This window comes from Microtus pennsylvanicus, chromosome 4 (assembly GCF_037038515.1).
Source record: "Microtus pennsylvanicus isolate mMicPen1 chromosome 4, mMicPen1.hap1, whole genome shotgun sequence".
Classification (NCBI taxonomy): Eukaryota; Metazoa; Chordata; class Mammalia; order Rodentia; family Cricetidae; genus Microtus; species Microtus pennsylvanicus.
In genome coordinates, this window is record NC_134582.1 from 48026956 (window position 1) to 48051209 (window position 24254).

General features: G+C 45.8%; 1 protein-coding gene across 1 annotated transcript in view; it reads right to left on the reverse strand.

Moving 5' to 3' along the window:
* Nucleotides 1-24254, reverse strand: part of Kif20a (kinesin family member 20A) — a 464558-nt gene that overhangs the window by 126316 nt on the left and 313988 nt on the right. The gene's annotated exons all lie outside the window — the stretch shown is intronic.

Consider the following 24254-nt stretch of genomic DNA (forward strand, 5'->3'; position numbering starts at 1 on the left):
TCACACCCAGGGTGGAGTTCAGCTCATTGCTAGAACTTGGGGGATCTTGGGATCCTAGAGAGTGCAAAAGAGGGGTGATCTCAGCTTAGTTAGAATTTGACCCTCACATTGCCATTTATTTTGTGACCTGATTCTGTTTTAATATGTAGGTATGTGCTTTTTATTTCCATATAATGTTTCCTCTGCTCCTCCCTGGCCTTTCCTCCCTCTCTTCATGCACACACACCTATGCCACTTTTCTATTTCTGTGTGCGCATGTCCGTTCACAGGTTTGCACACATCACACTGTAAGGGTGCCCATGGAGTCCAGGAGAGCGTTGTGTTCCCAGGAGCTGGACTTACAGGTGCTTGTGAGCTGGTCTAAGAGTCTAACTTGGGTCCTCTGGAAGAGCAGCAAGTGCTCTTAACCACAAGAAGCCGTCTCTCCAGCCCCTCTGTTATATTTTAAAATAAATTATTTAAAGGCAGCGAGGCCATCTGCAGCTATACCACCCTGAAGGCTCCTGTCTCATCTACAAACAGGTAGTTGTGGTGGTATACACCTGCAGTCTCCAAACTCAGCAGGATTGCCATGAGATTGATGCCAGTGTGGACCACAAAGTGAGGCCTTCCCTATCTCAAGCAAGCACTGGAGTAGGGCATGGTGGCACATATCTAGAACTTGAGGGACAGAGGCAGGAGGATCACTTCAGGAAGTCCTGAAGCATGAGACCAGTTAGGGCTATCCAGTGTGTGACCCTGTCTCAACAAAATAAAACAAACCAAAAAAAACCCCTAAAATCACGGGGCTGGAGAGCTGTCTAGGTGGTTGAGAGGAACGTGTTTTCCTGCCTCGCAACTGTCTGTAATTCCAGTTTCAGGGGAACCTAATGCCGCCTTCTGGCCTCCTCAGGCACCAGGTATGCCATGCACAGACCGAGGCAAACATGCATACACATAAAAAATAATAAAAATCCCAAACCAAATCCAAATTAGCTAAGCCAACCAAAAGGTGCCTCTACCCTCTGAGACATCTTCCCAGTCCTGTGAAGGTATTTCTTTTGACCTCAGAACACAGTGGGAAATTTCCAACACACTCTGAGTTCTTTGAGTAGAGAAAGTTTGGGAACTTCCAGTATATGAAAAGTCCCTGGCACCCAGATCCCAGGTGGTCAACAAACACTACAATCTACTAAGGCGCTTTCTACAAGGGGGCACGTTTCTCCCATTGTATTTGTGGCCATAGTGGAAGCAAAGTCAGAATTTTTTTTTTTTTGAGACAGGGTTTCTCTGTAGCTTTGGAGCCTGTCCTGGAACTAGCTCTGCAGACCAGGCTGGTCTCGAACTCACAGAGATCCGCCTGCCTCTGCCTCCCGAGTGCTGGGATTAAAGGCAAGCGCCACCATCGGCAGGCTTGCAAAGTCAGAATGTAATGACAGCAACAGACACACGGGAAATGTCAGGTGACTGAGGGAGGGGGCTGAGACAAAGGGTCTTCTTCAAACACCCGAGCGAGGGGGCTGAGACAAAGGGTCTTCAAACACCCGAGCGAGGGGGCTGAGACAAAGGGTCTTCTTCAAACACCCGAGCGAGGGGGCTGAGACAAAGGGTCTTCTTCAAACACCCGAGCGAGGGGGCTGAGACAAAGGGTCTTCAAACACCCGAGCGAGGGGGCTGAGACAAAGGGTCTTCAAACACCCGAGTGAGGGGGCTGAGACAAAGGGTCTTCTTCAAACACCCGAGCGAGGGGGCTGAGACAAAGGGTCTTCTTCAAACACCCGAGCGAGGCCACCGGAGTGGGTAGGCTTGGCCTCATTCTCACATCCTAGAGTTGGCACAGGCCATCAAACCAGAATTTGATGGCTCTGTTCTATATCATAGCTTTCTGTTGCAGAATTGTTGCTTAAAAATGTTCCATGGTAGTGGGCAGTGGTGGCGCACACCTTTATCCCAACACTCAGGAGGCAGAGGCAGGCGGATCTCTGTGAGTTCGAGGCCAGCCTGGTCTACAGACCAAGTTCCAGGACAACCAGGGCTACACAGAGAAACCTTGTCTCGAAAAACAAAGAAACAAACAAACAAAATGTTCCCTAGACCCCAACAGGTTTGGAAACTGTTGGCGGCAGTCTGGACTGAGTTAAAAACAGGCCTGGTACATTACGGAAGGTGTCTCAAGCATGAGTCGCATTATAGAAAATGTAAATCAGCCATTGTGTTAGCCTAATTCACCGAGCACTGCTGCTTTTGAGTCACTATAGAACCAACAACAAATGATAATCTAATATTTTGTCACTTGGAAAAGCCACAGGAGCTCTGTGGGGATGTGGCTGGGTGGGTAGAGCGCAGGCTGGGCAGGTATGATCCCCAGCACCGCATAAACAAGGCATGGGCTACTTGCCTGTAATCTTAGCACTGAGGAAGTAGAGGAAGGAGGGATCAACAGTTCATTCTAGGCTACGCGGTGAGTTTAAGATCAGTCCGGGATACAGTAAATAAATTTATAATAATTTAGAAAAAAAAGATATAATTACGTTCCCTATGTACTGGAGTCAACCACCCTCCTCAGTATGTTCAATGAGCATGGCTTTTGTTTCTTGTTTGTAGACTAAGAGCTACAAACAAGCTCTTGTAGGTAAGAGCTAATAGCTTTTAGAAAGCATTCCATTTTATTTGTTTGTGCATGTGTGTGAATGTGGTATGTGCCCTCAGTGTGCACATGCAGAGGTCACGAGCACAGCCTGTGGGACCGGGTTCTCTTCCACTACGCAGGTCTTGGGGATCAAACTCAGGTTTGTCGGGCTTGGTGGTACCTTTACCAGCTGAATCATCTTTCCAGACCCAGGGTTTACAGCTTTTTCCCAGTGGGAAAATGTCAGTCCCCAAGCTGTGCTCCCCTCCCCATAGCTTTAATCACCAAGCAAAGCTTTTGGAGCATACGATCCTTTGTGCTCTGTTCTGTCAAGTAAGAGTTTGCGTAACAGGAAGATAGGTTTATTGAGTTCTTTATTCTCCAGAGTGCAAGCCATAAACTTGGACTTTTGTTTGATCACGCTTCCTTGCTTTTTTTTTTTTTAAAATTTAGGATGTCTTTTGGAAGAGTTCGTGAAAAAAAATGGAGGATGTGGTTTATCAGGATAACTTTTAGAAAATTAGTTGTTAACAAACACAAAAACCAGAGGCTAGCCTGGCGGTGTGGTGGTGCACACCTTTAATCCCAGCACTTGGGAGGTAGAGGCGGGTGGATCACTGCTAGTTAGAAGCCAGGCTGGTCTGTAGAAGCTCCAGGACAGTCAGAGTTACACAGAGAAACCCTGTCTCAGAAAACAAACAAAACCAAAAACCAAAACCAAAAACATGCCGCAACAGACTGGTTAAGTCTCTCTCTCTCTCTCTCTCTCTCTCTCTCTCTCTCTTTCTCTCTCTCTCTCTCTCTCTCTCTCTCTCACACACACACACACACACACACCACAAAAAAAAAAAACCAACCCAAACCAGAAAAACCAAAAAGCCAGAGGCTGTTTCTTCCGAATATTTCTCAGATTTTAAAATTTAGACAGAATCTCAAAGGGTGGGGTGGCTCACACCTTCAATCCTAACACCCAGGAGGCAGAGGTGGGTGGATCTCTGTGAGTTCCAGGGCAGCCTTGTCTACAGTGTTGATGACTCTGCCTCAAAGAAATGAAAAAATGGCCTGGCTGTGTCAGTCCAGTGGAGGCAGGAGGATTTGTGAGTCTGAGGTCAGCCTGGTCTACACAGTGTTTTTGTGTCAGAAACAAAGAAACAAACTCAAAAACAAACAAAAGATGGGACTGGAGAGATGGCTCAGCGGTTATGAGCGCCTGTTGCTTTAGCAGAGGTCCCAGGTTCTATTCCCAGGACCCATACAGTGACCCCCAGCTGTAACTCCAGCCCCGGAGGGTCCCGCACCCTCTCTAGCCTTTGCAGGCACTGCCCTTGGTGTAAGACATTCATGCAGGTCAAACAGTCATACACATACGAATAAAATAATAAAAACAAAAAACAACAGCCCAAAGCTCTGCCTGCCTCTGTCTCCCAAGCACCGGAAACAAAGGTGTGTACCACTACGCCCTGCATTCATTCTCACTGTTCTGATTTTTGTTGATTCAAAGTACAAAAAAAGTCTTGTTCCTTCTGGTAATTCCATTGCAAGTTTAGATAAAGATTAAGAATTTGCTTGCATCATCTCTTCCTATCTGCCCTGTATTTAGCAATCTGTTGCAGATGATTCCCAGTAATTGGGGGTGGGAGGTATACAGACCTCACGATTGGCTTTTAGTATAAGTAGGTATGCTTATCGAAAAGTGCGAGAGAACGGTCTGTTGTTGCCGCAGCCTCCCACCCATTTTCCTTAGTTGAAATCAAGAGGCAGTGAGGGAAGGTGGGGTCGCATACGTAGCATTTGTTCCCTGAGAGGGTTAAAGGAAAGCTTTGCCCAGAGCATTCAGCCAATGGGGGTTTATCTTGATGAGGTAATGCTTTCAGCCTAGGCTTCGTTGGCAGCCCTTCTCCCTGCTGGCTTTTCTCTGGGAGGCTCGGAAGGGATGCGTCTTTCTGGAGCTTGCCAAGTTCCTTTGTAATTTCTCGCCGGCCTCCTGATGCCGCCGCCTCTGGCGGAGCTGGTGTGTGGAGTTGCTGACCTCTCAGAAGAGCTTGGCAGCGCATCTCTTTCTTCAAGTACCGGGGTTCTCAGCAGTGAGAGCACGAACACCGGCAACCCTAGGGTCCGCAGCGTTTCACTTAGCCTTCTCAGGGCTGGATGAGACTGCCTCCAGAACCACCCCTACCCTCACACCCTACCCCACACCCCTACCCCATACTCCAGGGGCTTTTCTCCAGCCACCTTTCCTCTGTGGCTTTCTCTTTGGCCACTTCCCCTCCGGTGAAATTGTATGGAGTCCTAGATGCAAGAACAGGCGTCTTGGTGGTTGTTTTTTGTCGCTGTTGTTTTGTGCTAGGGCCTGAACCCAGAGTCTCATGCCTGCTAAATGCAAGTCTGGTCATTACATACTCGGCCTGAGCTAGGTTTTGTCAGTAAACTTGGGCCACCTTCCTTACACTTAGACAAAGGAGTGAGGTCCTAAATTCAATTCCTAGTAGTAACCATCCGTAATGAGATCTGGTGCCCTCTTCTGGCCTGCAGGCGCATATGCAGGCAGAACACTATAATAAATGAACACATAAAATTTAAAAAATAATGTAAATTACCAGCACTGCTGGTCAAGGAAATAAGAAAAACATCAAATTACAAGTTTTAGATAGGAAAAGGGGACTTATAGCTTTGAGGCCTGTTCTAGAACTCGCTTTGTAGACCAGACTGGCCTCAAACTCACAGAGACATGCCTGCCTCTGCCTCCCGAGTGCTGGGGCTTAGGCGTGCGACACCACTGCCCAACTGGGAAAGTGTTTTTTTTTTCTGTGACTTTGCTGACTGATTTTAGGTACGAGAATCACCACATATACACACACCACATATATACATACACTACACCATATACACACCACATACATACATCACAGACCCCCCCACTATACCACTTACATACACACATACAAAACACACACACATGCATGCATACACACAGCACATGCATACATAGACCACACACACATATACACTACATCACATACACACACCTCAATATACGTATGCATATATATACTATACCACATACACATATATACACTACACATACACACATACATACAAAACATACACACACACCACATACATATATACACCACACACACATACACTACGCCTACACCCACATACAGAGAGAGAGCCTCCTATGCCCTCCTGGTCTCTTTCCAGCTCACCCCACCCACCAACTGACAGGTCTCACCCTTGCCAGATTAGATTATTGCAGGAAAACAAAAGACCAGGAAGAAAAGGGATGATAAAAAGTCACGAAGGCTGCAGGAGTTTTCCCAGAGCTCCAGGCTGAAACCACAGTCTCCCAGCCTTTTCTGGAGGAGTCTCAGACTCACGCCGAGTCTTTGGAAGCTGGAAGGAACATGGTGAGTGGTGGCCGTGCGATCCCCAGATCTCCAGAGCCCAGGGCCTGGCATGCTTTTATTTTATAATTATTGGAAAGTTTTTGTTTTTTTGGGTTTTTCGAGACAGGAAAGTTTTAATCAGATAGAGGTGGAAAGAATAGTTTAATGTGCTTTCATGTATCCATCAATCATTTTCAAACAATTTTCAATTTATCACACGGGTATCTCTCTAATGTCTTAGCAGTTTCTCTGATGTGATTCTGCTGAGCCTTCTCTCTTCTTTTTTCTTTTCTTTTCTTTCTTTTTTTTTGTTTTGGAGCCTGTCCTGGAACTAGCTCTGTAGACCAGGCTGGTCTCGAAGAACTCACAGATATTCCACCTGCCTCTGCCTCCCGAGTGCTGGGATTAAAGGCGTGCGCCACCATCACCCGGCCCTGAGCCTTCTCTTGAAAGACAATGAGTAATACAAGCAGGTCAGAGTCATATTTTTTTCATTTCTTTTTAATTTATTTATTCCATATGCATTGGTGTTTTTGCCTTCATATATGTCTGTGTGAGGGTATTGGATCCCGTGGAACTGGAGTCACAGACAGTTGTGAGCTGCCATGTGGGTGCTGGGAATCGAACCCTGGTCTTCTGGAAGAGCAGTCAGAGCTCTTAACCACTGAGCCATATCTCCAGCCCCCATATTTTGTATTTTATGGGTTACTAAGAGTTCAAGAAACCACAGTAAAGCACGGTAAAGAAACAAAAATCCCAAATAAAAACAAAAAAAATGTGCTTTGTTTTTGTTTTCTGTTGATTTTTTTTGTTTTGTTTTGTTTTTGCTTTGAGAGACAGTTTAGCCACCGTCTCTGACTAGGCTGGAACTGTTCAGCCCAGGTTGACCTTGAACTCAGGAATTCTTCGACCTCAGCACCCTGCTTGTTAGGATTACAGGTGTGAAATACCACACTCAGAGGAGACAGGAACAGCCTGTCCTGAGCTATTTAATGAGATGATCATAAAGCAATCTCTTTGATTACCTACAAAAGGAGATGCTGAGACTATATATTTGTTTTTTATACATGTGACTAAAAGTTCACCAAGGGGCTGCAGCGATGACCACTGTGGTTAAGAGCACTAATGTTTTTGCAGAGGAGCAGAGTTCAGTTCCCAGAACCCACACCAGGCATCTAACAAGCACCTGCAACTCCAGCGCCAAGGATTCTCATACACTCTCCTTCAGTCCCTATGCTCCAGCACACACCCCACTACCACATAATTTAAAATAAAATAAATCCTAAGACTATGTTTCCAAAGACCGTATGGCACAGTGTTATAATTTCAGCTACTCGAGAGGTTGAAGTAGAAGAACTGAAAGTTCAAGGCCAGCTTGGGCAAAATAGTGCGATCCTGTCTCCAAAATCAATCTAAGGGGAAGGGGAATGGCTAAGATGAAACTTCCGAAAAGTAGTTGCCCAGGGTTCAAGTCCTTGGGAAAAAAAAATCAAAGCAGCGCAGGACACGGCTTTAAAGATGACACATTTGTGGGAGGAGAGGGGCCACCTAAAGCGCTTTTGTCAGGTTCTGGGATCCCTGCACCCACTCTGCCGCTGACTGAATGGGGCCAAGGTCTTCGTGTTTCTTGGTGTTCCCATTTTATTTATCTTTGACCCTTGTCCTGTGGGCTGGTTCTTTATCTTCTAAGGACAGAGATAAAATAGCCGGCTAAGTCTAAGTCTGCCTGAACAGCCTTTTGGGCAGTGCCAGCCTTGGTTCTGGGGAAAGGGCGGCTGCTGCAAAGCCCTCCTTTGCTGTGGACTGGAATGCGGACCTGCTGGACTGGGTGAGTTCCTTCCCGCTGAGGTCTCCCTGCGGTAAAAGGAAGTTTTGGGAAATGGCAGAGAAAGTGGAACTTTCAGAGTAAAACTGACTAGGGTTTGGTTAGGCCAGAGGTGGTGATGCTTACCATACATTAGCACTTGGGAGGAGGAGGCAGGAGGATTGTCAAGTTCCAGCTAAGCTTGTGCTACATTGCAAGACCTGTTTTAAAAAAGAAAAGCCAAGAAAAATAAAATAAAATAAAGAAAAGCCCCATCTAAGGTGGTGACTGGCGCACTGCCAAGTGCTTCATGTTCGTGATCAAAATGTGGAAACAGAAAGAAAAAAAACCCAAAACCAAGAAAACAAGGTAGCAGGGATGGATGGGCAACCCTGAAGTGACACTGTCACCCTCACTGGGGACACAGAAACTCTGCAATCAAAAAGAAGCCATGGCTTCTGCTCCTCAGTCCCATGAGATGACTACATGCCAGGTGTGCTGGCTTGGGAGCCTACGGTAGGAGAATCAGGAGCTCCAGGCAACCTGACGGGGTGAGATTCTGCCTCAAAAAAGAAATAAATCATGTACAGTATCTGTTGTCAGAGTTCAGGCAAATTTTAAGTGTTCATTTTTTTGTTGTCTTGATTTTTTTTTTCTTTTTAAGATTTATTTTGAGACAAAGTCTTCTAGAGTTCAGGTTGGACTTAAACTTGCTAGTAGTTTAGGATGACCTTGAATTCCTGATCTTCCTGCCTCCTGAGTGTTGGAATTACAGGTGTGTGCCGCCACACCCAGGCCAAGTGTTTTCCTTGGTTGTTAAGAGTTTGCTCCATACAAAGACATGCATGAATATACAATCACATCATAGAACTAGCTTCATGGAAAAAAAGCTGGAAACAACGTACTAATTCGACACGTGTCTGTGGAATATTATATGTAAATAGTAAATGGACGCTCTGGAGGTGCACGCCTCTACTCCCAGGATTTTGGAGGCAGAGACAGATCTCTGCAGGTTTGAGTCCAGTCTAGTTCAGATAAGCCAGGGCTACGTGCGTGCTTACATGTATTACTCTGTCTCACAGAACAAAACCATCCACCCCCAAAGAGGAGATGGGATATTAGGGGGATGCTTTTAAGTATTTAAAAATTTGTGTGCACTTTTAGGATTATCTAAAAGGATACCCTTCACAAGATTTGCTTTTGTCAGAAAAGGAGTAAAAGTTAGAGTAAAAAGCGTTTTCTTTTGGTTTGTAAAAACTTCTTAATTTTGTATTATGCCTAAGTGTATATTGTGCAATGCATGTGTGTAGGAGCCTGTGGAAGTCAGATGAGGCATCGGATCCCCTGAAAGTGGAGTTACAGATGGCTCTGAGCTGCCTTGTCGATGCTGGGAACCGAACCTGGGTCCTCTGTAACAGCAGTCGGTACGCACTCTTGACTGCCGAGTCTTCTCTTTAGCTGTCTTCCTTTGGTTTTATGAGACAGGGTCTTATTCAGTAACTCAGGCGGACTTCAAACTCATGACAATTCTCCTGCCTCAGCCTTCCAAATGCTGGTATTCCAGACATGAACTGTAATACAGGACATCCTTGTGTAGCACAGGCTAGACCAGAACTTAGCATATAAACCAGACAGCCTTCAAATCCGCAGTGAGTCTCCCACTTCTATCTACCTGAGTATCGAGAGAACAGGTATGGCCTAATCTCTGGGTCATGAGAACTTTGATTTTTGTAAGGTGTTATTGTGTGTGTGTGTGTGCCTATGGGCAAGCTGGGCATTGTGAATGAAGGGCCTTGCATGTTTTAAGCAAGTCACTGAGCTCCACGCTACCGCTCGGTGCCCATTTTTAATGGCTCTGAGTTCCCAATTACTATAACACGGTCATTGTTTTGAGTCTAATCTCAGGAATGTGTATTCCTTAAAACTTCATTCCATTCCATTTGTTTTATAGTGTGTGTGTGGGAATGTGTGCCACCGTGTGTGTACAGAGAACAGAGAATCACTTTGATCCTACCGTGTGGGTACTGGGATGGGTTGTCAGCCTTGGTGGCAGGCACTTTCGCCTGCTGACCATCTTTCTGGACCCATGTATTTCTTTTGTACTTGAAAAAACAATGATGAGGTTGGATGTGGAGGTGCACATCTTTAATCCCAGCACTGGGGGCAGGTGCAGGTGGATCTCTGAATATGGGGCCAGCCTGGTCTACAGAGTGAGTTCTAGGACAGCCAGGGCTACACACAGAGAAGAGGAGGAGGAAAATGAGAAGAGGGAGAAATAGTGATGATGAGAACTGGCCTGTTTCTTGCCTAGGTCTAGCTTCACAGTTGGGTGGAGCATGGTGAATCTTCATCCCAGATGCATGAGAAGGAAAGCTTTAGCCACAAAGAACCAGATAAAAAACTAGAAGAAGAAGGGAGAAGAGTGGAAGAGGGCACAGTAGCTCAATTCTTCCGGCTCTTGGAAGGCAGAGGCAGAAGGATCAGAGTTCAAATTGCTCAAGACCAGCTTGAGCTAAATGAAAATTTGCCAATAAAGAGTAAAGGAGGGGGCTGGAAAGATGGATCAGCAGTTAAGAGCACTGGCTGCTCTTCCAGAGGTCCTGAGTTCAATTCCCAGCAACCACATGGTGGCTCACAACCATCTGTAATGAGAGTTGGTGCCTTCTTCCGACCTGCAGGCACACATGCAGACAGCACATTGTATTTATTACATGCGCATAATAAATAAATTTTTTTTTTTGGTTTTTCGAGACAGGGTTTCTCTGTGGCTTTGGAGCCTGTCCTGGAACTAGCTCTGTAGACCAGGCTGGTCTCGAACTCACAGAGATCCGCCTGCCTCTGCCTCCCAAGTGCTGGGATTAAAGGCGTGCACCACCACTGCCCGGCTGAAATAAATATTTTTAAAAGGTAAAGGAGAAGATCCATGTTATCGTTATCATGTTATGGTTGTTGGGGGTTGCCTTACAGGCTTACTACATTCAGGTGAGGTGTTCTAAAGATGGCAGATTTGTTCCCACACCTTTTTTTCCTCTCTTTCTTTCTTTCTTTCTTTCTTTCTTTCTTTCTTTCTTTCTTTCTTTCTTTCTTTCTTTTTTTTGGTTCTTTGAAATAGGGTTTCCCTATAGCTCTGGAGCCTGTCCTGGAATTAGCTCGGTGTGACCAGGCTGCCCTCAAACTCAGAGAGATGCACCTGCCGCTGCTTCCTGAGTGCTGGGATTAAAGCTGTCTGTCCTCCCACCATTAATACTACCCTGGGCTCCTGAGGACTCAGAGAAATGAAGCCCTGGACCTGGCAGCTCTTGCCCAAATGAAGCATGAGACATCCTTCCCTCTTCCAATCTGGGCATTCATTTTCCCAGTGTCGCGGAGCGGTGGTGGTGCACGCTTTAATCCCAGCACTCGGGAGGCGGAGGCAGGCAGATCTCTGTGAGTTCGAGACCAGCCTGGTCTACAAGAGCTAGTTCCAGGATAGGTTCCAAAACCACAGAGAAACCGTGTCTCGAAAAACAAAACAAAACAACAAAAAAAAAAACAAAAACAAAAAAAACCCCACAGAGAAACCCTGTCTCGAAAAACCCAAAAAAAAAAAAATCAATTTTCCAGTATCCTTTTTCTTTGCAAAAAGCACATTGCCTACTCTAGCCCCTCTTACAGGAGATTCTGGCTCCCCCTCCATGGGGTCTCTCTCATCAGTGTCCCTGAGCTCTGCCACTACTGTTCAGGTCAGTCTTTTATTCTGCTTTTCTTCTACAGAGCCATGGTTATTATGAAGCTTCTGAGCAGTCTCCAATGATTGGGACCCATTCATACCCTCAACCCCTTCTAAGTTTTGAAGTTTCTTTCTACTATCCTGAGAGACTACATACAAAAGCAGTAGGCAGTTGCTCACTGGTCTTCTGGTACATTAATCTGGGTCTATGGGTGTGAACATCTGGTAGACCTCAAAGAGGCCCTCCAGGAACCCACAGACAATTCCTGGGGCTCTTGTATTACCTCACTCACCTTAGGCAGATTGGTAGCTTCTCTAGCAGTGACCTTCATTCCTCTTAAAACGTCTTGGCAAAATTGTTCAGAGCATCCTTCCCTAGGTGAGTGTTGGGGTCCCAGTCAGGTTGAACAGAGGGGAAAATCCCTCTGTAGGCAAATGTCTTTTTGTACCACCAGCCAGCTCCCAAATAACCACACAGAGACTTGTTAGTTATAAATACTTGATCAATAACTGAGGCTTGTTTCTAACTAGCTCTTATAATTTAAACTAACCCATATTTTTGTTACTCTATGTGCTATCATGTAGGTTGGTTCCTTTTTTTGGCACAGAAAGTTCATCTTCTCCCCGCATCTCCCAACCCCTCTCCATCCCTGAGAGCTCCCTCCTGCCTGCAAGTCCTGACTAAACTCTGCCTGCCTAATTATTGGCCATTTAGGCCTTTATTAAACCAGTGAGAGCAACATGACTTCAGAGTGTGCAAAAAGATCATTTTAAAATACCCCTCTAGCCGGGCGGTGGTGGCGCACGCCTTTAATCCCAGTACTCGGGAGGCAGAGGCAGGTGGATCTCTGTGAGTTCGAGACCAGCCTGGTCTACAGAGCTAGTTCCAGGACAGGCTCCAAAGCACAGAGAAACCCTGTCTCGAAAAACCAAAAAAATAAAATAAAATAAAATAAAATAAAATACCCCTCTATGGGGCAGTGATTGCAAATGGCCAGACACTCTCCAGCCAGATTCTGTCTGCTCCTCAGCCAGGAGCTGTTGGCTGTCATCCTGGTTGGCTGATGGGTGTAAAAGACTGTCTTGAGAAGGCTGATGAGACCCCGAGGATTTTTTGAGGATGGTGGATTCTGAGTTTTTCAATTATACAAATCACTGATTGAAAAGGAGATGTAAACTATGAAAGGAGAAGAATGAGAACTCCAGGGCATGGGTCCACAGCTGAGTGCATGCGCGTGCGTGCATGCCTGTGTGTGTGTGTGTGTGTGTGTGTGTGTGTGTGTGTGTGTGTGTGTGTGCTCTCCCTTAGAGGCAGGATGGGGCACCTAACCCTGCCCCAGGGAATTTGTCCCAGAGCCCTCACCCAGAGCCACTCCTTTTGTATGAAGGGGGGAAAGGGGCCTGAGGGAGAAGATACTATCTGCCTTTCAGTGTAGCCAGGGGAACCATTTCCTTGGGGATGGGGTCAGCTTCCTCTGGTGGGACACAGAGAACAGGCAGAGGTTTGGGTTTTCTCTGGTAACCAGCCCAACCAAGAGGATTCAGGTCCCCAGGGAGAGAGCGCAGGTCTTAAGTCAAGGGGATGGATCTTGTACCAGAGAAATGTTGGTTGTTTATTATTCATTGGTTCTTTGCTCTTTTGGGAGCCCACAACCCAGCTCCCAAATAAATATATACAAAGTGGCCCAGCCTTAGCTTGGCTTGTTTCTAGCTAGTTTTTCTCAACTTGAATTATCCCATCTATCTTTTGCCTCTGGGCTTTTATCTTTCTCTACTTCTGTAAACCTGTTTTTACTTCTTGCTGTGTAGCTGGGTGGCTGGCCCCTGATGTCCTCCTTCTTTTTTTGCTCCTTGATCTATTCCCAGATTTCTTTTATTTCTTCTCTCTCCCTGCCAACCCTGCCTATCCTTTCTGCTGCCTGACTATTGGCCATTCATCTCTTTGTTAAGCCAATCAGGTGTTTTAGACAGGCAAGGTGTCACGGCTTCACGGAGTCAAACAAATGCAACGTAAAAGGATGCAATATATCTTTGCATCATTAAAACAAATGTTCCACAGCTTAAACAGATGTAGCACATTTTAAAGCAATATTCCACAACAGAGAAAGCCATTAGCCAATGTAGGGACATTGGTCAGGGTGGCCAGAGTCTCCAATCACTATGTTCCAGACAGCCTGAACTATCTGGGGTTCAGAGATACATCATTGGGCCACCCAAGTGCAAAAAAAAACCCCAAAAAACAAAAACCAAAAAACAAAACTAATCTATTTCACAGAACGTCTGGAGTTTTCCAGGAAAGGTACAGACACCAAACCAACTTCCTTTAAGTGTTTATAATATACTTCATCGGTGTCTTGGGACTGCTCTCTTCCCTTCTTAGTCTTAGGTAAGCTTTTATTGCTGTGAAGAGACACTGTGAACACAGCACCTCTTATAAAGGAAAACGTTTAATTGGAGCTGGCTAACACTTTCATAGGTTTGGTCCATTTTCATCATGGCTGGACATGGTGACATGCAGGCAGACATGGTGCTGGAAGGGTAGCTGAGAGATCTATATCTTGATCCACAGACAGCAGGAAGAGATACACTGGACAGGCTTGAGGATCTAAGATCTCAAAGCCCGGCCCCCAGTGACACTTCCTCCAAGGCCACACTGCCTAATAGTGCCACTCCTTAGTGACCAAGCATTCAAACACGAGTCTATGGGGGGCATTACTATGCAAACCACCATCCCCTCCCATAGCAACTTCCTCCCAGCCAACAGAATTGACAAACACACACAAGAGTCACACAGACAGGCAACAATAAAGACAACCAGGGGTAGTCACCATACAGGCTTAAACCAGAGTTCCAGTGACATCTCCCTCATACCACACGCTAGGATTTGGGCTGTGTCCAGCCTTTCCTAAGTGCACTTTTCATAAGGTGCCATAAATACACTCATCTCTGAAGGAGGCAGCTCCAGGTGAGTTTCCATAATTGTCCATTTAGGGTGGAGGCTCAGGAGCCTCTGGGGCACCAGGAGTAGAGGTGAAGTTCTCGGGGCCCTGGAATGTCTTAGGGTGCACACTTCTAGGGACTGTCCTTTCTCCCTGCTGTTGCCCCAGAGGTGGTCTAAGACCCCCAGTTTCTCAGTCTTCAGAAAGTTGTGAGGTGAACACACACTTTTCTTTTATTGACAGAGTATTTTACATAGTCCTCACTGTCCTGGAACTAGTTCAGCAGACCAGGCTGACTTTGAACTCACAGAGGTCCACCTGCCTCTGTCTCCAGAGTGCTAGGATTAAAGGTGTCCAACACCAGCACCTGGTAACACATACACTCTTTTCTGTTTGTATTTGTTCTTTATTTTTCAAGACTTGGTTTCTCTGTTTAGTCCTTGCAGACCTGAAACTCACTTTGTAGACTAGGCAGGCCATGAATCCAAGACCCACCTGCCTCTTCCTCCCAACTGCTGTAGAACTTTTTCTTTCTTTCTTTCTTTCTTTCTTTCTTTCTTTCTTTCTTTCTTTCTTTCTTTCTTTCTTTCTTTCCTTCATTCCTCTCTCTCTGTCTCTCTCTGTCTCTCTGTTTCTCTCTCTCTGTCTCTCTCTGTCTCTCTCTCTCTCTCTGTCTCTCTCTCTCTCTCTCTCTCTCTCTCTCTCTCTCCTTCTTTCCTTTTTTGTTTTTTCGAGACAAGGTTTCACTGTGTAGCTTTGGAACCTGTCCTGGAACTCCTGGAACTCTCTCTGTAGTTCAGGCTGGCCTCAGATTCACAGAGATTTACCTGCCTCTGCATCCCGAGTGCTGGGATTAATTTACTTTTTACTAGTGTTCTGCACCAGACCTCATTACAGATGCTTGTGAGCCACCATGTGGTTGCTGGGAATTGAATGCAAGACCTCAGGAAAAGCAGCCAGTGCTCTTAACCACTGGGACATCTCTCCAGCCCCATAACACTCACTGTTAAAGCCAAATGTAAAGTTTTTATTGCTGACTAGCAGCTGCATGGGGAACTTGCCCAAATCATGAGACCTGATCCTTGTAAAGGTCTTTATGTACAAAAATCACATCCTGGTGACACATTTCAGTAAGCAAGAACAGTCAGCAAGAAGCAGAACTACAGAAGCCAAAAGGCAAAGTTAGTACATTTAGGGGCTTTCCTGGATCCTGTAATTGTAGACTAGATCTTCAATTGATTAGGTCTTTGTTTGCATTTTAGCAGGTGTTGGTATACCTGCTGTGCTAGGTTTTAAGGTCAGAATGGCGCCTCTAACATGATTTGTCAGTTGTGCTAAGTTCTGGGGCCTGCTACAAGTCCACAGAACTCTATGATACCAGAACATCCTGTCACTTGGTGAGGTCATCTTTTACTGCAGGGTGTCCTTGAACACCACAGCCTCTGTCTAGCAAACAGGACTATGGGCAGCGGGACTGTAAGAGAAGCTTTATTTTCCTATTTGTGAGCAGCTCTTCGGTGCATTAAATGGAGTTGGATGTTGGGTGAAGGATCTCTCAGGTCTGGACAAATGACTTTGCCCATCCCCTTGGCTCTCTTGTAAGCTTCTGGGATATTCTAATAATTATAGATAATATAGTACATGCATTCTGATCTCCAGTACAGATGAGCACAGCACGGTTAGAGAGGCGCCCATGGAGGGACACAAAGCCAGCTCTGCAGATACCAAGGGAATTGTAGGTTCCCGCAGAGGAGGTCAAAGGCTTAGGCATATCCCAGTGCATCCACAACAGGCAAGAACCATGTCCTGACGGCTAGAGAGCAAATACAGAGTCTATGGCTGCGTTTCCAACTCTTAGCGCCAGGCCTGGCAGACTGTAGGTGTTCAGCAAAAATTTACTGCATGGACACTCCAGGAGAAGCAAGAACGAACAAACAAATAGCAAAACCTTACTATAGAGGCCTAGCTAGTAGCACACCCTTTTAATCCCAGGATTCTCGCAGTAGAGGCAGGTGGTTTTGTCAATTCTGGGCCAGCCAGGGCTGCATACTGAGACCCTGTCTGAAACACACACACACACACACACACACACACACACACACACACACACACACACACACACACGATATAAAAGTATCGATACCCCATTACTATAATTCAACACATTTGGTTAAACTATGAAGTATGGATGTCCTCTTCCTTTCAGTGTGGGTTTTTGTTTTGTTTTGCTTGAAGCAGGGTCTCCTGTAGTTATTTATCAAAGGCTGTCCTTGAACTCCTCATTTTCCTCGCTCTGTTCCTACTGCTGGTTTTACAGCCTGGGCGACCAGACTCTCTTTCTCTGAGACAGGGTCTCACCATGTAGACTAGGCTGGTCTAGAGCTCGCTAGGTAGATCAGGCTGGACTTGAATTCAGAGAGATCCGCTTGCCTGTCTCCTGAGTGCTGAGATTAAAATCATGTACCACCATACCCGGCTAATGCCCTTATTATTTCAATGAGTGTTTTCACGGAGATTGTCTTCAGTTACACTCTTGTAGTAAGAGCTGGGTGGTGGTGGTACACGCCTTTAATACCAGCACTTGGGAGGCAGAGGCAGAGGCTGGCGAAGCTCTGTGAGTTCAAGGTCAGCCTGGTCTACAAAGCCAGTTCCAGGACAGGCCCCAACGTTATAAAGAAACCCTGGCGGTAGTCTGTAAGCATTTGGCTATCAGTTTATCGGTTTGCTACAGGCAGGGCTCCAGTGAGAGATAGATGAGGCGACAGGACGGTCAGACTCCAGACACCAGAGCCTCTGAGGAAGAAATGGGCTCTACAGAATGCTAAGACCATTTCAGGCTAAAAAGACAGACAACAGTTTATTGTTTTGTGAAGGTCACAATCCGAGCCTCTGTAAACTTTGTTTCCCCTCGATGGATACAAGAAGAGGGAGAAAGAAGAAAGGAACAGCTATTCACTGATATTTATTTAACTTATTTATTTCTGACAATATTGTTAGATTGTGGAAAACAGATGATCACAGGCACTTCATCAAGAAGCCAAAACAAATTTGTCTACAGCAAATGCTCACATTATTGTCATACAAAGAATTCCAAATTGTTAGGCCAAAAATGTGGACTTGGCAAAGATGAGCATCACTGTCCATTGTTCCAGCTCCTCAAACTTGATGCGGCTGGCACCAGGAGCTCTGCGAGTGAATATAGCAGCCGAAATCCACATTGTGTTGACTTTGGTTCTATTCCAAAGCCATTATATTTCCGAGAGATGTACGATGAAGCCTTTTCGGGGCAGAGATCATTAATACTATCCCAGCACATCATAATAGCTGCTCAGGAAATACGCACTAAGGACACAAATGACACCAAGGTTACTTTGGGTTGCTAAGAGCAGAACAGCGTCGGCCATTATTTTGGGTTCTGGCGTGGGATTTGTACATTCTGGAACAGTCTCTTCTCTTTGCAGCTAGTAATGGTTTTTGTTTATGAAGAACACACATTCTTGCACTGGCACAATGGTCCTGGGCAAAGGGGCACAGCCAGACTTCTTGTGCATTCCTCAGAAGAGGCAGCAATGCCACTCTCTAATGGTGAGTTTCTTCTCCTTTCGGAAGATCGGAGTTTTGATGGGTTCTTAGTCTTTGCTCTCTTCATAAGAGAGGCAGGAGCGCCAGGCAAGGAGAAATTAATGAGCTGAGTTTGACTGACTTGATAGCATTCCAGGGCTCTTCAGGAAGCAGAGTTGGCGAGCTCCTTTCCCTGTTTGGTACTGCCTCCATCCCTCTCCCCCAGACTGCTTGTCTTTTCTCAGCCACATCTAAAGCCATGCCTTGGTTTACACGTCTTCTATTTAGGGAAGATCATTTTTTTCTTTTTCCCTTTTCCTTTCTTTCTCTTGCCTCCCCTCCCCCACCCCCAGACAGGGTCTTTCTAGGTAGTAAGGCTAGGTTTGAACTTGCTTTGTATCCCAGGCTTGCAGTGATTATTCTGTCTCAGTCTCCTGAGCACTGGGATTGCAAATGTCTACCATCACGTCTGGCAAGAAGAAATGTCTTTGACGTTTAGTAGGTCTTAAAAATAGCACCAAGAAGCCAGGTATGGTCCAAGACTTTTGGGGTTCTTGATTTTCATTTGAAAAGAAATTGACCAGGGATAGGGTATATAGCACACAGTTCTGGGTTGATCCCCAGAAACAAACAGGGCCAGCTGTGGTGGTGAAAGCCTTTTTAATCCCCACATGGCAGAGGCAGGGAGGCAGAGGGGGGCAAGGAGAAGCAGAGAGAGGCAGAGAGGGGCAAAGAGGTAGAGGCAGAAGCAGAAGATCTCTGTGAGCTCCAGGACAGCCAGGACTACACAGAGAAACCCTGCCACAAAAGCAAAGCAAAGCAAAACAAAAGGCCATAGCTGGACAGATGGATAAGCGTTTGGTGACTTCTGGGAAGAGTTCTCACACAGGGACCCATCCCTAGCCATAAAGATCTAAAGTAAAGTATTTCCAGAGATGCTTTCTGGCTCACAGCAGGAGAGGAGTGGGAAACGCTGCAGCATACTGTTCACTAAACACCCTTTAACATACCAATTCACGTTAGCTTTCCTGCTTGCTGACAGGGACCCACGGTACTTGACCAGAGCCGCAAGGCTAGTAACAGGGTCTAGAACTCAATGCAAGTTTCTAATTTTAAGTTCAGTATGCCTATGTACTAAATGGTTGTGTTTTTAACTTTTGAAGTTATAGAATTGGGGATAGAAATGTCTTTTTGTGCGTATTAACTCCTATGGCTCATTTTTTTTTAATTAACATGGCATTAAAGATATAATGGCAATCTTGACTGAGCAAAACTGAATCCACTCTGAAACTTTGGGGCTGGATGAGATCAGTAAGGACAAGAGAGAGCCGGGCGGTGGTGGCGCACGCCTTTAATCCCAGCACTCGGGAGGCAGAGGCAGGCGGATCTCTGTGAGTTCGAGACCAGCCTGGTCTACAGAGCTAGTTCCAGGATAGGCTCCAAAGCCACAGAGAAACCCTGTCTCGAAAAAAAAAAGTAAGGACAAGAGGGACAATCAATTCTGAGTTTCCTCCTAGCACCCAGAAGAGACGGGCATAGACGCCCGTTATACTATGAAGAACTAAATTCTACCAAAGGAATGAAAGGAGCCAAGAGGCCTATTTTCATTCTCTGCATGGGTTGTAAGGTGACAAAAGACAGTGAAGTCTCATCCCAGGCATACTTCTGCCCCTAGGTGGCAGATATACCTGGCATCCAGGACATGCGCTCAGCTGCAGCAATCACTTGTTCCCTCTCCAGTGATCTGATGCACAGCCTTACCTCTGAGATACAGATTACCGAGTTCAGAGAAGTTAGGTGAAACACTTGTTTTACTGTGTGAAAAGTAATCTCAAAAAGAAAAGGTGAAAGATAGCCCATTTCTAAATAACTTTCCTCATCTGGATTAACTTGAGGGGTCTTTAGAAACACAAAGGCCTGGGTGCTTTTCATCCTGGCCAAATAGCTATAGTTTTGACACTAGAAATATATCAAAATGTGAGTTCTAGCCCAGCATGAGAGCATACACCTGTAATCCTCAGGAGGCGGGGAAAGCAGGAGATCAGGAGTTCAAGGCCAGTCTGGTCTACAAGACACTGTCTCAAAAACAAAAGTCAAAAGAGGAAAACAAAAAAATCCAAATCAAATCAAAACATGACTTCTATGCCTATATATAGTTAAAACATTCGTAAGAAAAAAAGAAAAATATATGTAATTCTGGTACATGACTGCTGAACTTATAGATCTTTATTACATCAGAAGCTATATTCTCAGCCAAGGAAGATAGGGCTTGGCTCACAAAGCTACTTGGGGCCAAGTGTGATGAATCCCAGGACCCATATTTTAAAAGGCAAGAACTGACTCCTGCACGTTGTCACTGACCTCCAAAAAAGTGTGCTCCCCACCCCTAGTCAATCAGCGTAAAAGAAGCTACTGTGTTCATTATGGAGCATTCTGTGCTGTATGTGGGGTTCAGCAGTGCCCTTGGTAGTTACCCCTGGGTCTGCTCCATGTTTATCTACCAACGACATATCTACACACTGCCTCCGAACATCCTGGCTGAGAACTGTTGTTTTTGATTGAAAATATTATGTATGTGTTTGGGAAGGGGTGGGCAGTGTGCTGTGGTGTGAGTGTGGAGGTCAGAGGACAGCTTCAGACAGTCGGTTCTCTCCCTCCACCTGTAGATGGGTTCTGGGAATTGAACTCGGGTCACTGGGCTTGTACGGAACCATTGACTCTGGTATACTACTGTTTTAATGGAAGTACTAAACATGACAACTCTCCCAGATTACCTGTCCCACCAAATGACCTCATTAAAGCGCCCTCTGAGGTGTATCCTTTTTAGGGATTCCAGACAACAGCAGGACCGCGACACTACAGTGAGCTGAAAGGTGAAGGAAGAACGACAGGATTTCCTAGGGGACTGCGGCTGTATGCGGCCACAGAAGCAGGCATCTATCTGCCTCTGACCTCCAGCAGGTGACTGGGCCCTCAGCGGACCACGCAGTACTTGCCATGCTTTTCTTGCAGTTAGACAGCATAGTGGGCTGTATCTGACGCCCAGGGCTGACGCTGTTCTGGCAGCAGAGCAGAGGAATGCTGAATCCAAGCTAAGATGAGACTGCCCTCCTGAGTCTGGATATGTTCATGTGAGCTTCCTGTGGTCCCCATGAAGGATGCACAGAGCCACAGCACGGGCAATGCGGTGGCAACAACAGCAAGTTCTCCTAGACACTGCAGGGCTGCCATATTGTTAGCCATAGTAACTAGTACAGAACCCTTTACTGCCACCTGCAGGAAAGCCATCAGAAGTAGTACACATGCAAACAGACAGACAGACAGACAGACACACACACACACACACATCTACACGGAGGAGGCTACAGGAGACTGATCTTGTACAATGATAAAGGGTGGCCCAGGACCTTACATCTTATCTGATCGGGTGGGCCCCACAAAGATGAACAGTTTTTAACAAGTGGCTGAAGGACAAAGTAAAACTCTTGCTAATATGGTTTTTTGCTCAGATCAAGGGAATTAAGGGTGAGAAATGATGGGCAAGACAGGAAAAGTCAGCTTTAAAGGTCTAAGGCCAGGGAGTATTAACTGATCACATAGATGAAAGCCCCTTTCTGAGCCTTCTCTCCCTTCCCAGTTGCTCTAGCTAGCACGGTGCAGAAGGAGGCAGACTGGCAGGTTTCTAAGGCAAACGATCTATTCCCACTGTACAAGTTCATAGGGATGGCAAAAGAAAGGTTTTTGTTTTTGTGACAGGGTTTCTCTGTGTAGTTTAGGAGCCTGTCTTGAAACTCACTCTGTAGACAAGTCTGGCCTTAAACTCACAGAGATCCACCTGCCTCTGCCTCCTGACTGCTGGGATGGATTAAAGGCATGCACCACCACCGCCCAGCCTGAAAGTTTTTTTTTTAATGAAAATGAATGTAATTTTGTGTGCATGTGGTATGTGTGTATCGGTCCAAGGCGGCTCTGGGGGGGTCAGCTCTTCCTTGTCCCTTGTTGAGGTGGGGGCTCTCGTTTCTGCTGCTCTGTCACACCAGGTTAGCTGGCCCACAAGCTTCTAGGCAATTGTCCTGTCCCATCTCTCATCTTGATAGAGGAGTGTTGGGATCCCAGATGTCCCCAGCTTTCTGGGGGCTCCGGGGATTGAGCCCAGGTGCTCAAGCTTCGACCTGCACAAGCATCTCCACGCTAGTCTTTTTGTTTGTTTGGTCTGGTTTTATGAGACAAGGTTCCCTGAGTACTTCCAGGTTGTCCATGAATTCATAGTGATCATCAGGTCTCTGCCTCCCATTGGGATTTCAGGTCTGTGCTACTACTTCTCACCAAACTTTCTTTTTATTTTAAAGATTATAGCCCAATGCTCCACAAACTGAATACTCTGTTATTAAGATCTTAGAATTTGTTCTCTAAGATATGTTCTTGAATAACCCAGAGGGAAGATGCTCAGTGAATCAAATCACCAGCATTGAAAATCTGTACTTTAATACAGAGCACTTAGAGGCCAGAGAGAAGCTCACATCTTAGGCTTCATACGAAGCACGACTACAGTCAGTTATGCCAACAAGGGCTGTGTAAGTGGGGCCAGGAGAACTCTGCATTTTTAGGTATTACTCATGACTTGCTTGCTTATGATTAAGCTTTTGGAGCAATCTACTGCCTTTATTTTCCAACCATGGACTTGCAGGTAAAGGCTTTATTTAAAATGTTTAACCTGATGAAATTCTTTTCTTAAAAACATTCTTATTTATTTACTCACTTATCTACTTAACATGTGTGGGTCTGTGCCACAGTGTGGCCAGAGGTCAGAGGATAGCCTGTAGGAGTTTTCTTTCTACCATGCGGGTCTGGGTCTCAGGCTCAGGCTCGGAAGCAAGAGCCTTTACCTGTTGGGCCATCTCACTAGCCCAGCTGGCTGGAATGTTCAATGTTAACAGTTTCATAGTCTTGTGAAAATGTTCAGGGTTTTAAAATCCTCTAAGTATTAGGAAATGTCTGACAAATTAACATGGCTATATCCCCAGAAGCCATTATTTGAAGAAAATGTAAAAGCTGAAAACATAGTCTTTTCAATAGCTCTTAAAATTATTAGTTCCTTAAGAATTTTATAGTGTATTTTGGTCTTATTTATCCCTTGCCTACACTTCATCTAGATCCTCACTATCCGTAGCCAGCTAACCTTGAGTCCTCTCCCCACCCCCCACCCCTTTTTTTGAGATAGGGTTTCTCTGTCATCGGAAACAGTTACCTCTTTTCTGGACGGAGTGGGAGTCCCACTGAATGTATGTACACACGTGAATACTTCAAAGGCTTTGTTTTTAACTATCTGTGTGCTTCTGTGTGTGGGTATGTACCTGCTTGTGGAGGTGCTCACAGAGGCCAGAAGAGGGGTCCAGATCCCTTGGAGCTAGAGTTATAGGCAGTTGTAAGCTGCCTAACGTGGGCACCGTAAACCAAACCCAGTTCTTCTAGGAGCAGTGGTTTCTCAGCATGTGGGTCGCCACCCTTCTGAGTTTAATCAACCCTTTCACAGGAGTTGCATATCAGATAGCCTGCATAGCGGAAATTTACATGGTGATTCCTAACAGTAGCAAAATTAGTTATGAAGAAGCAACAAACATAATTTTAGAGCTGGGGATGACCACACATGAGGAACTTTACTAACGGGTCACGCATCAGGAAGGTTGAGAAGCACTGCTCTAGCGCCAGCTCCCGCAGGGTATTCTTACTCAGGTTCTGTGGTTCTAGACTTCTTGTGGACCCCACCCTTCAGTTATGACAGCATCACCTGGGCATGTGACCTTAGGTTACAGGTAATTTCAGTCTCTCTGATGAAGTCTGGGAGTCACTTTGGTCTCTGTAACATTTGCAGAGAGATCGTTGCTGAGGGTGACTTATTTTTTTATAAATCTTTGTGGGTTTTTGAGACAAGGTAGTCCAGGTTACCTTAAACTCATTATGTAGCCCAGGGTGGCCTTGGACTCCCAACCCTCCAGCCTTCACCCCGCAAATGCTGGCACGGCAGGCAAGGGGTACCACATCTGGCTGATCACTTTTTATAAATCTTGTGCCAAGGTCCGTGATTTTTTATTTTTTACGTTTTCCAGGTTACTGACTTCTGACAAAGGCAGGTAGGTAGGAATTGCGGTGGTTTGCTTTTATTATTTTTGTTGTCTTTTTAAGTAGCTCAGGATGGTTTTGTACTTGTTATATAGCCCAAGTTGGCTTCCAACTCGAGGTGATC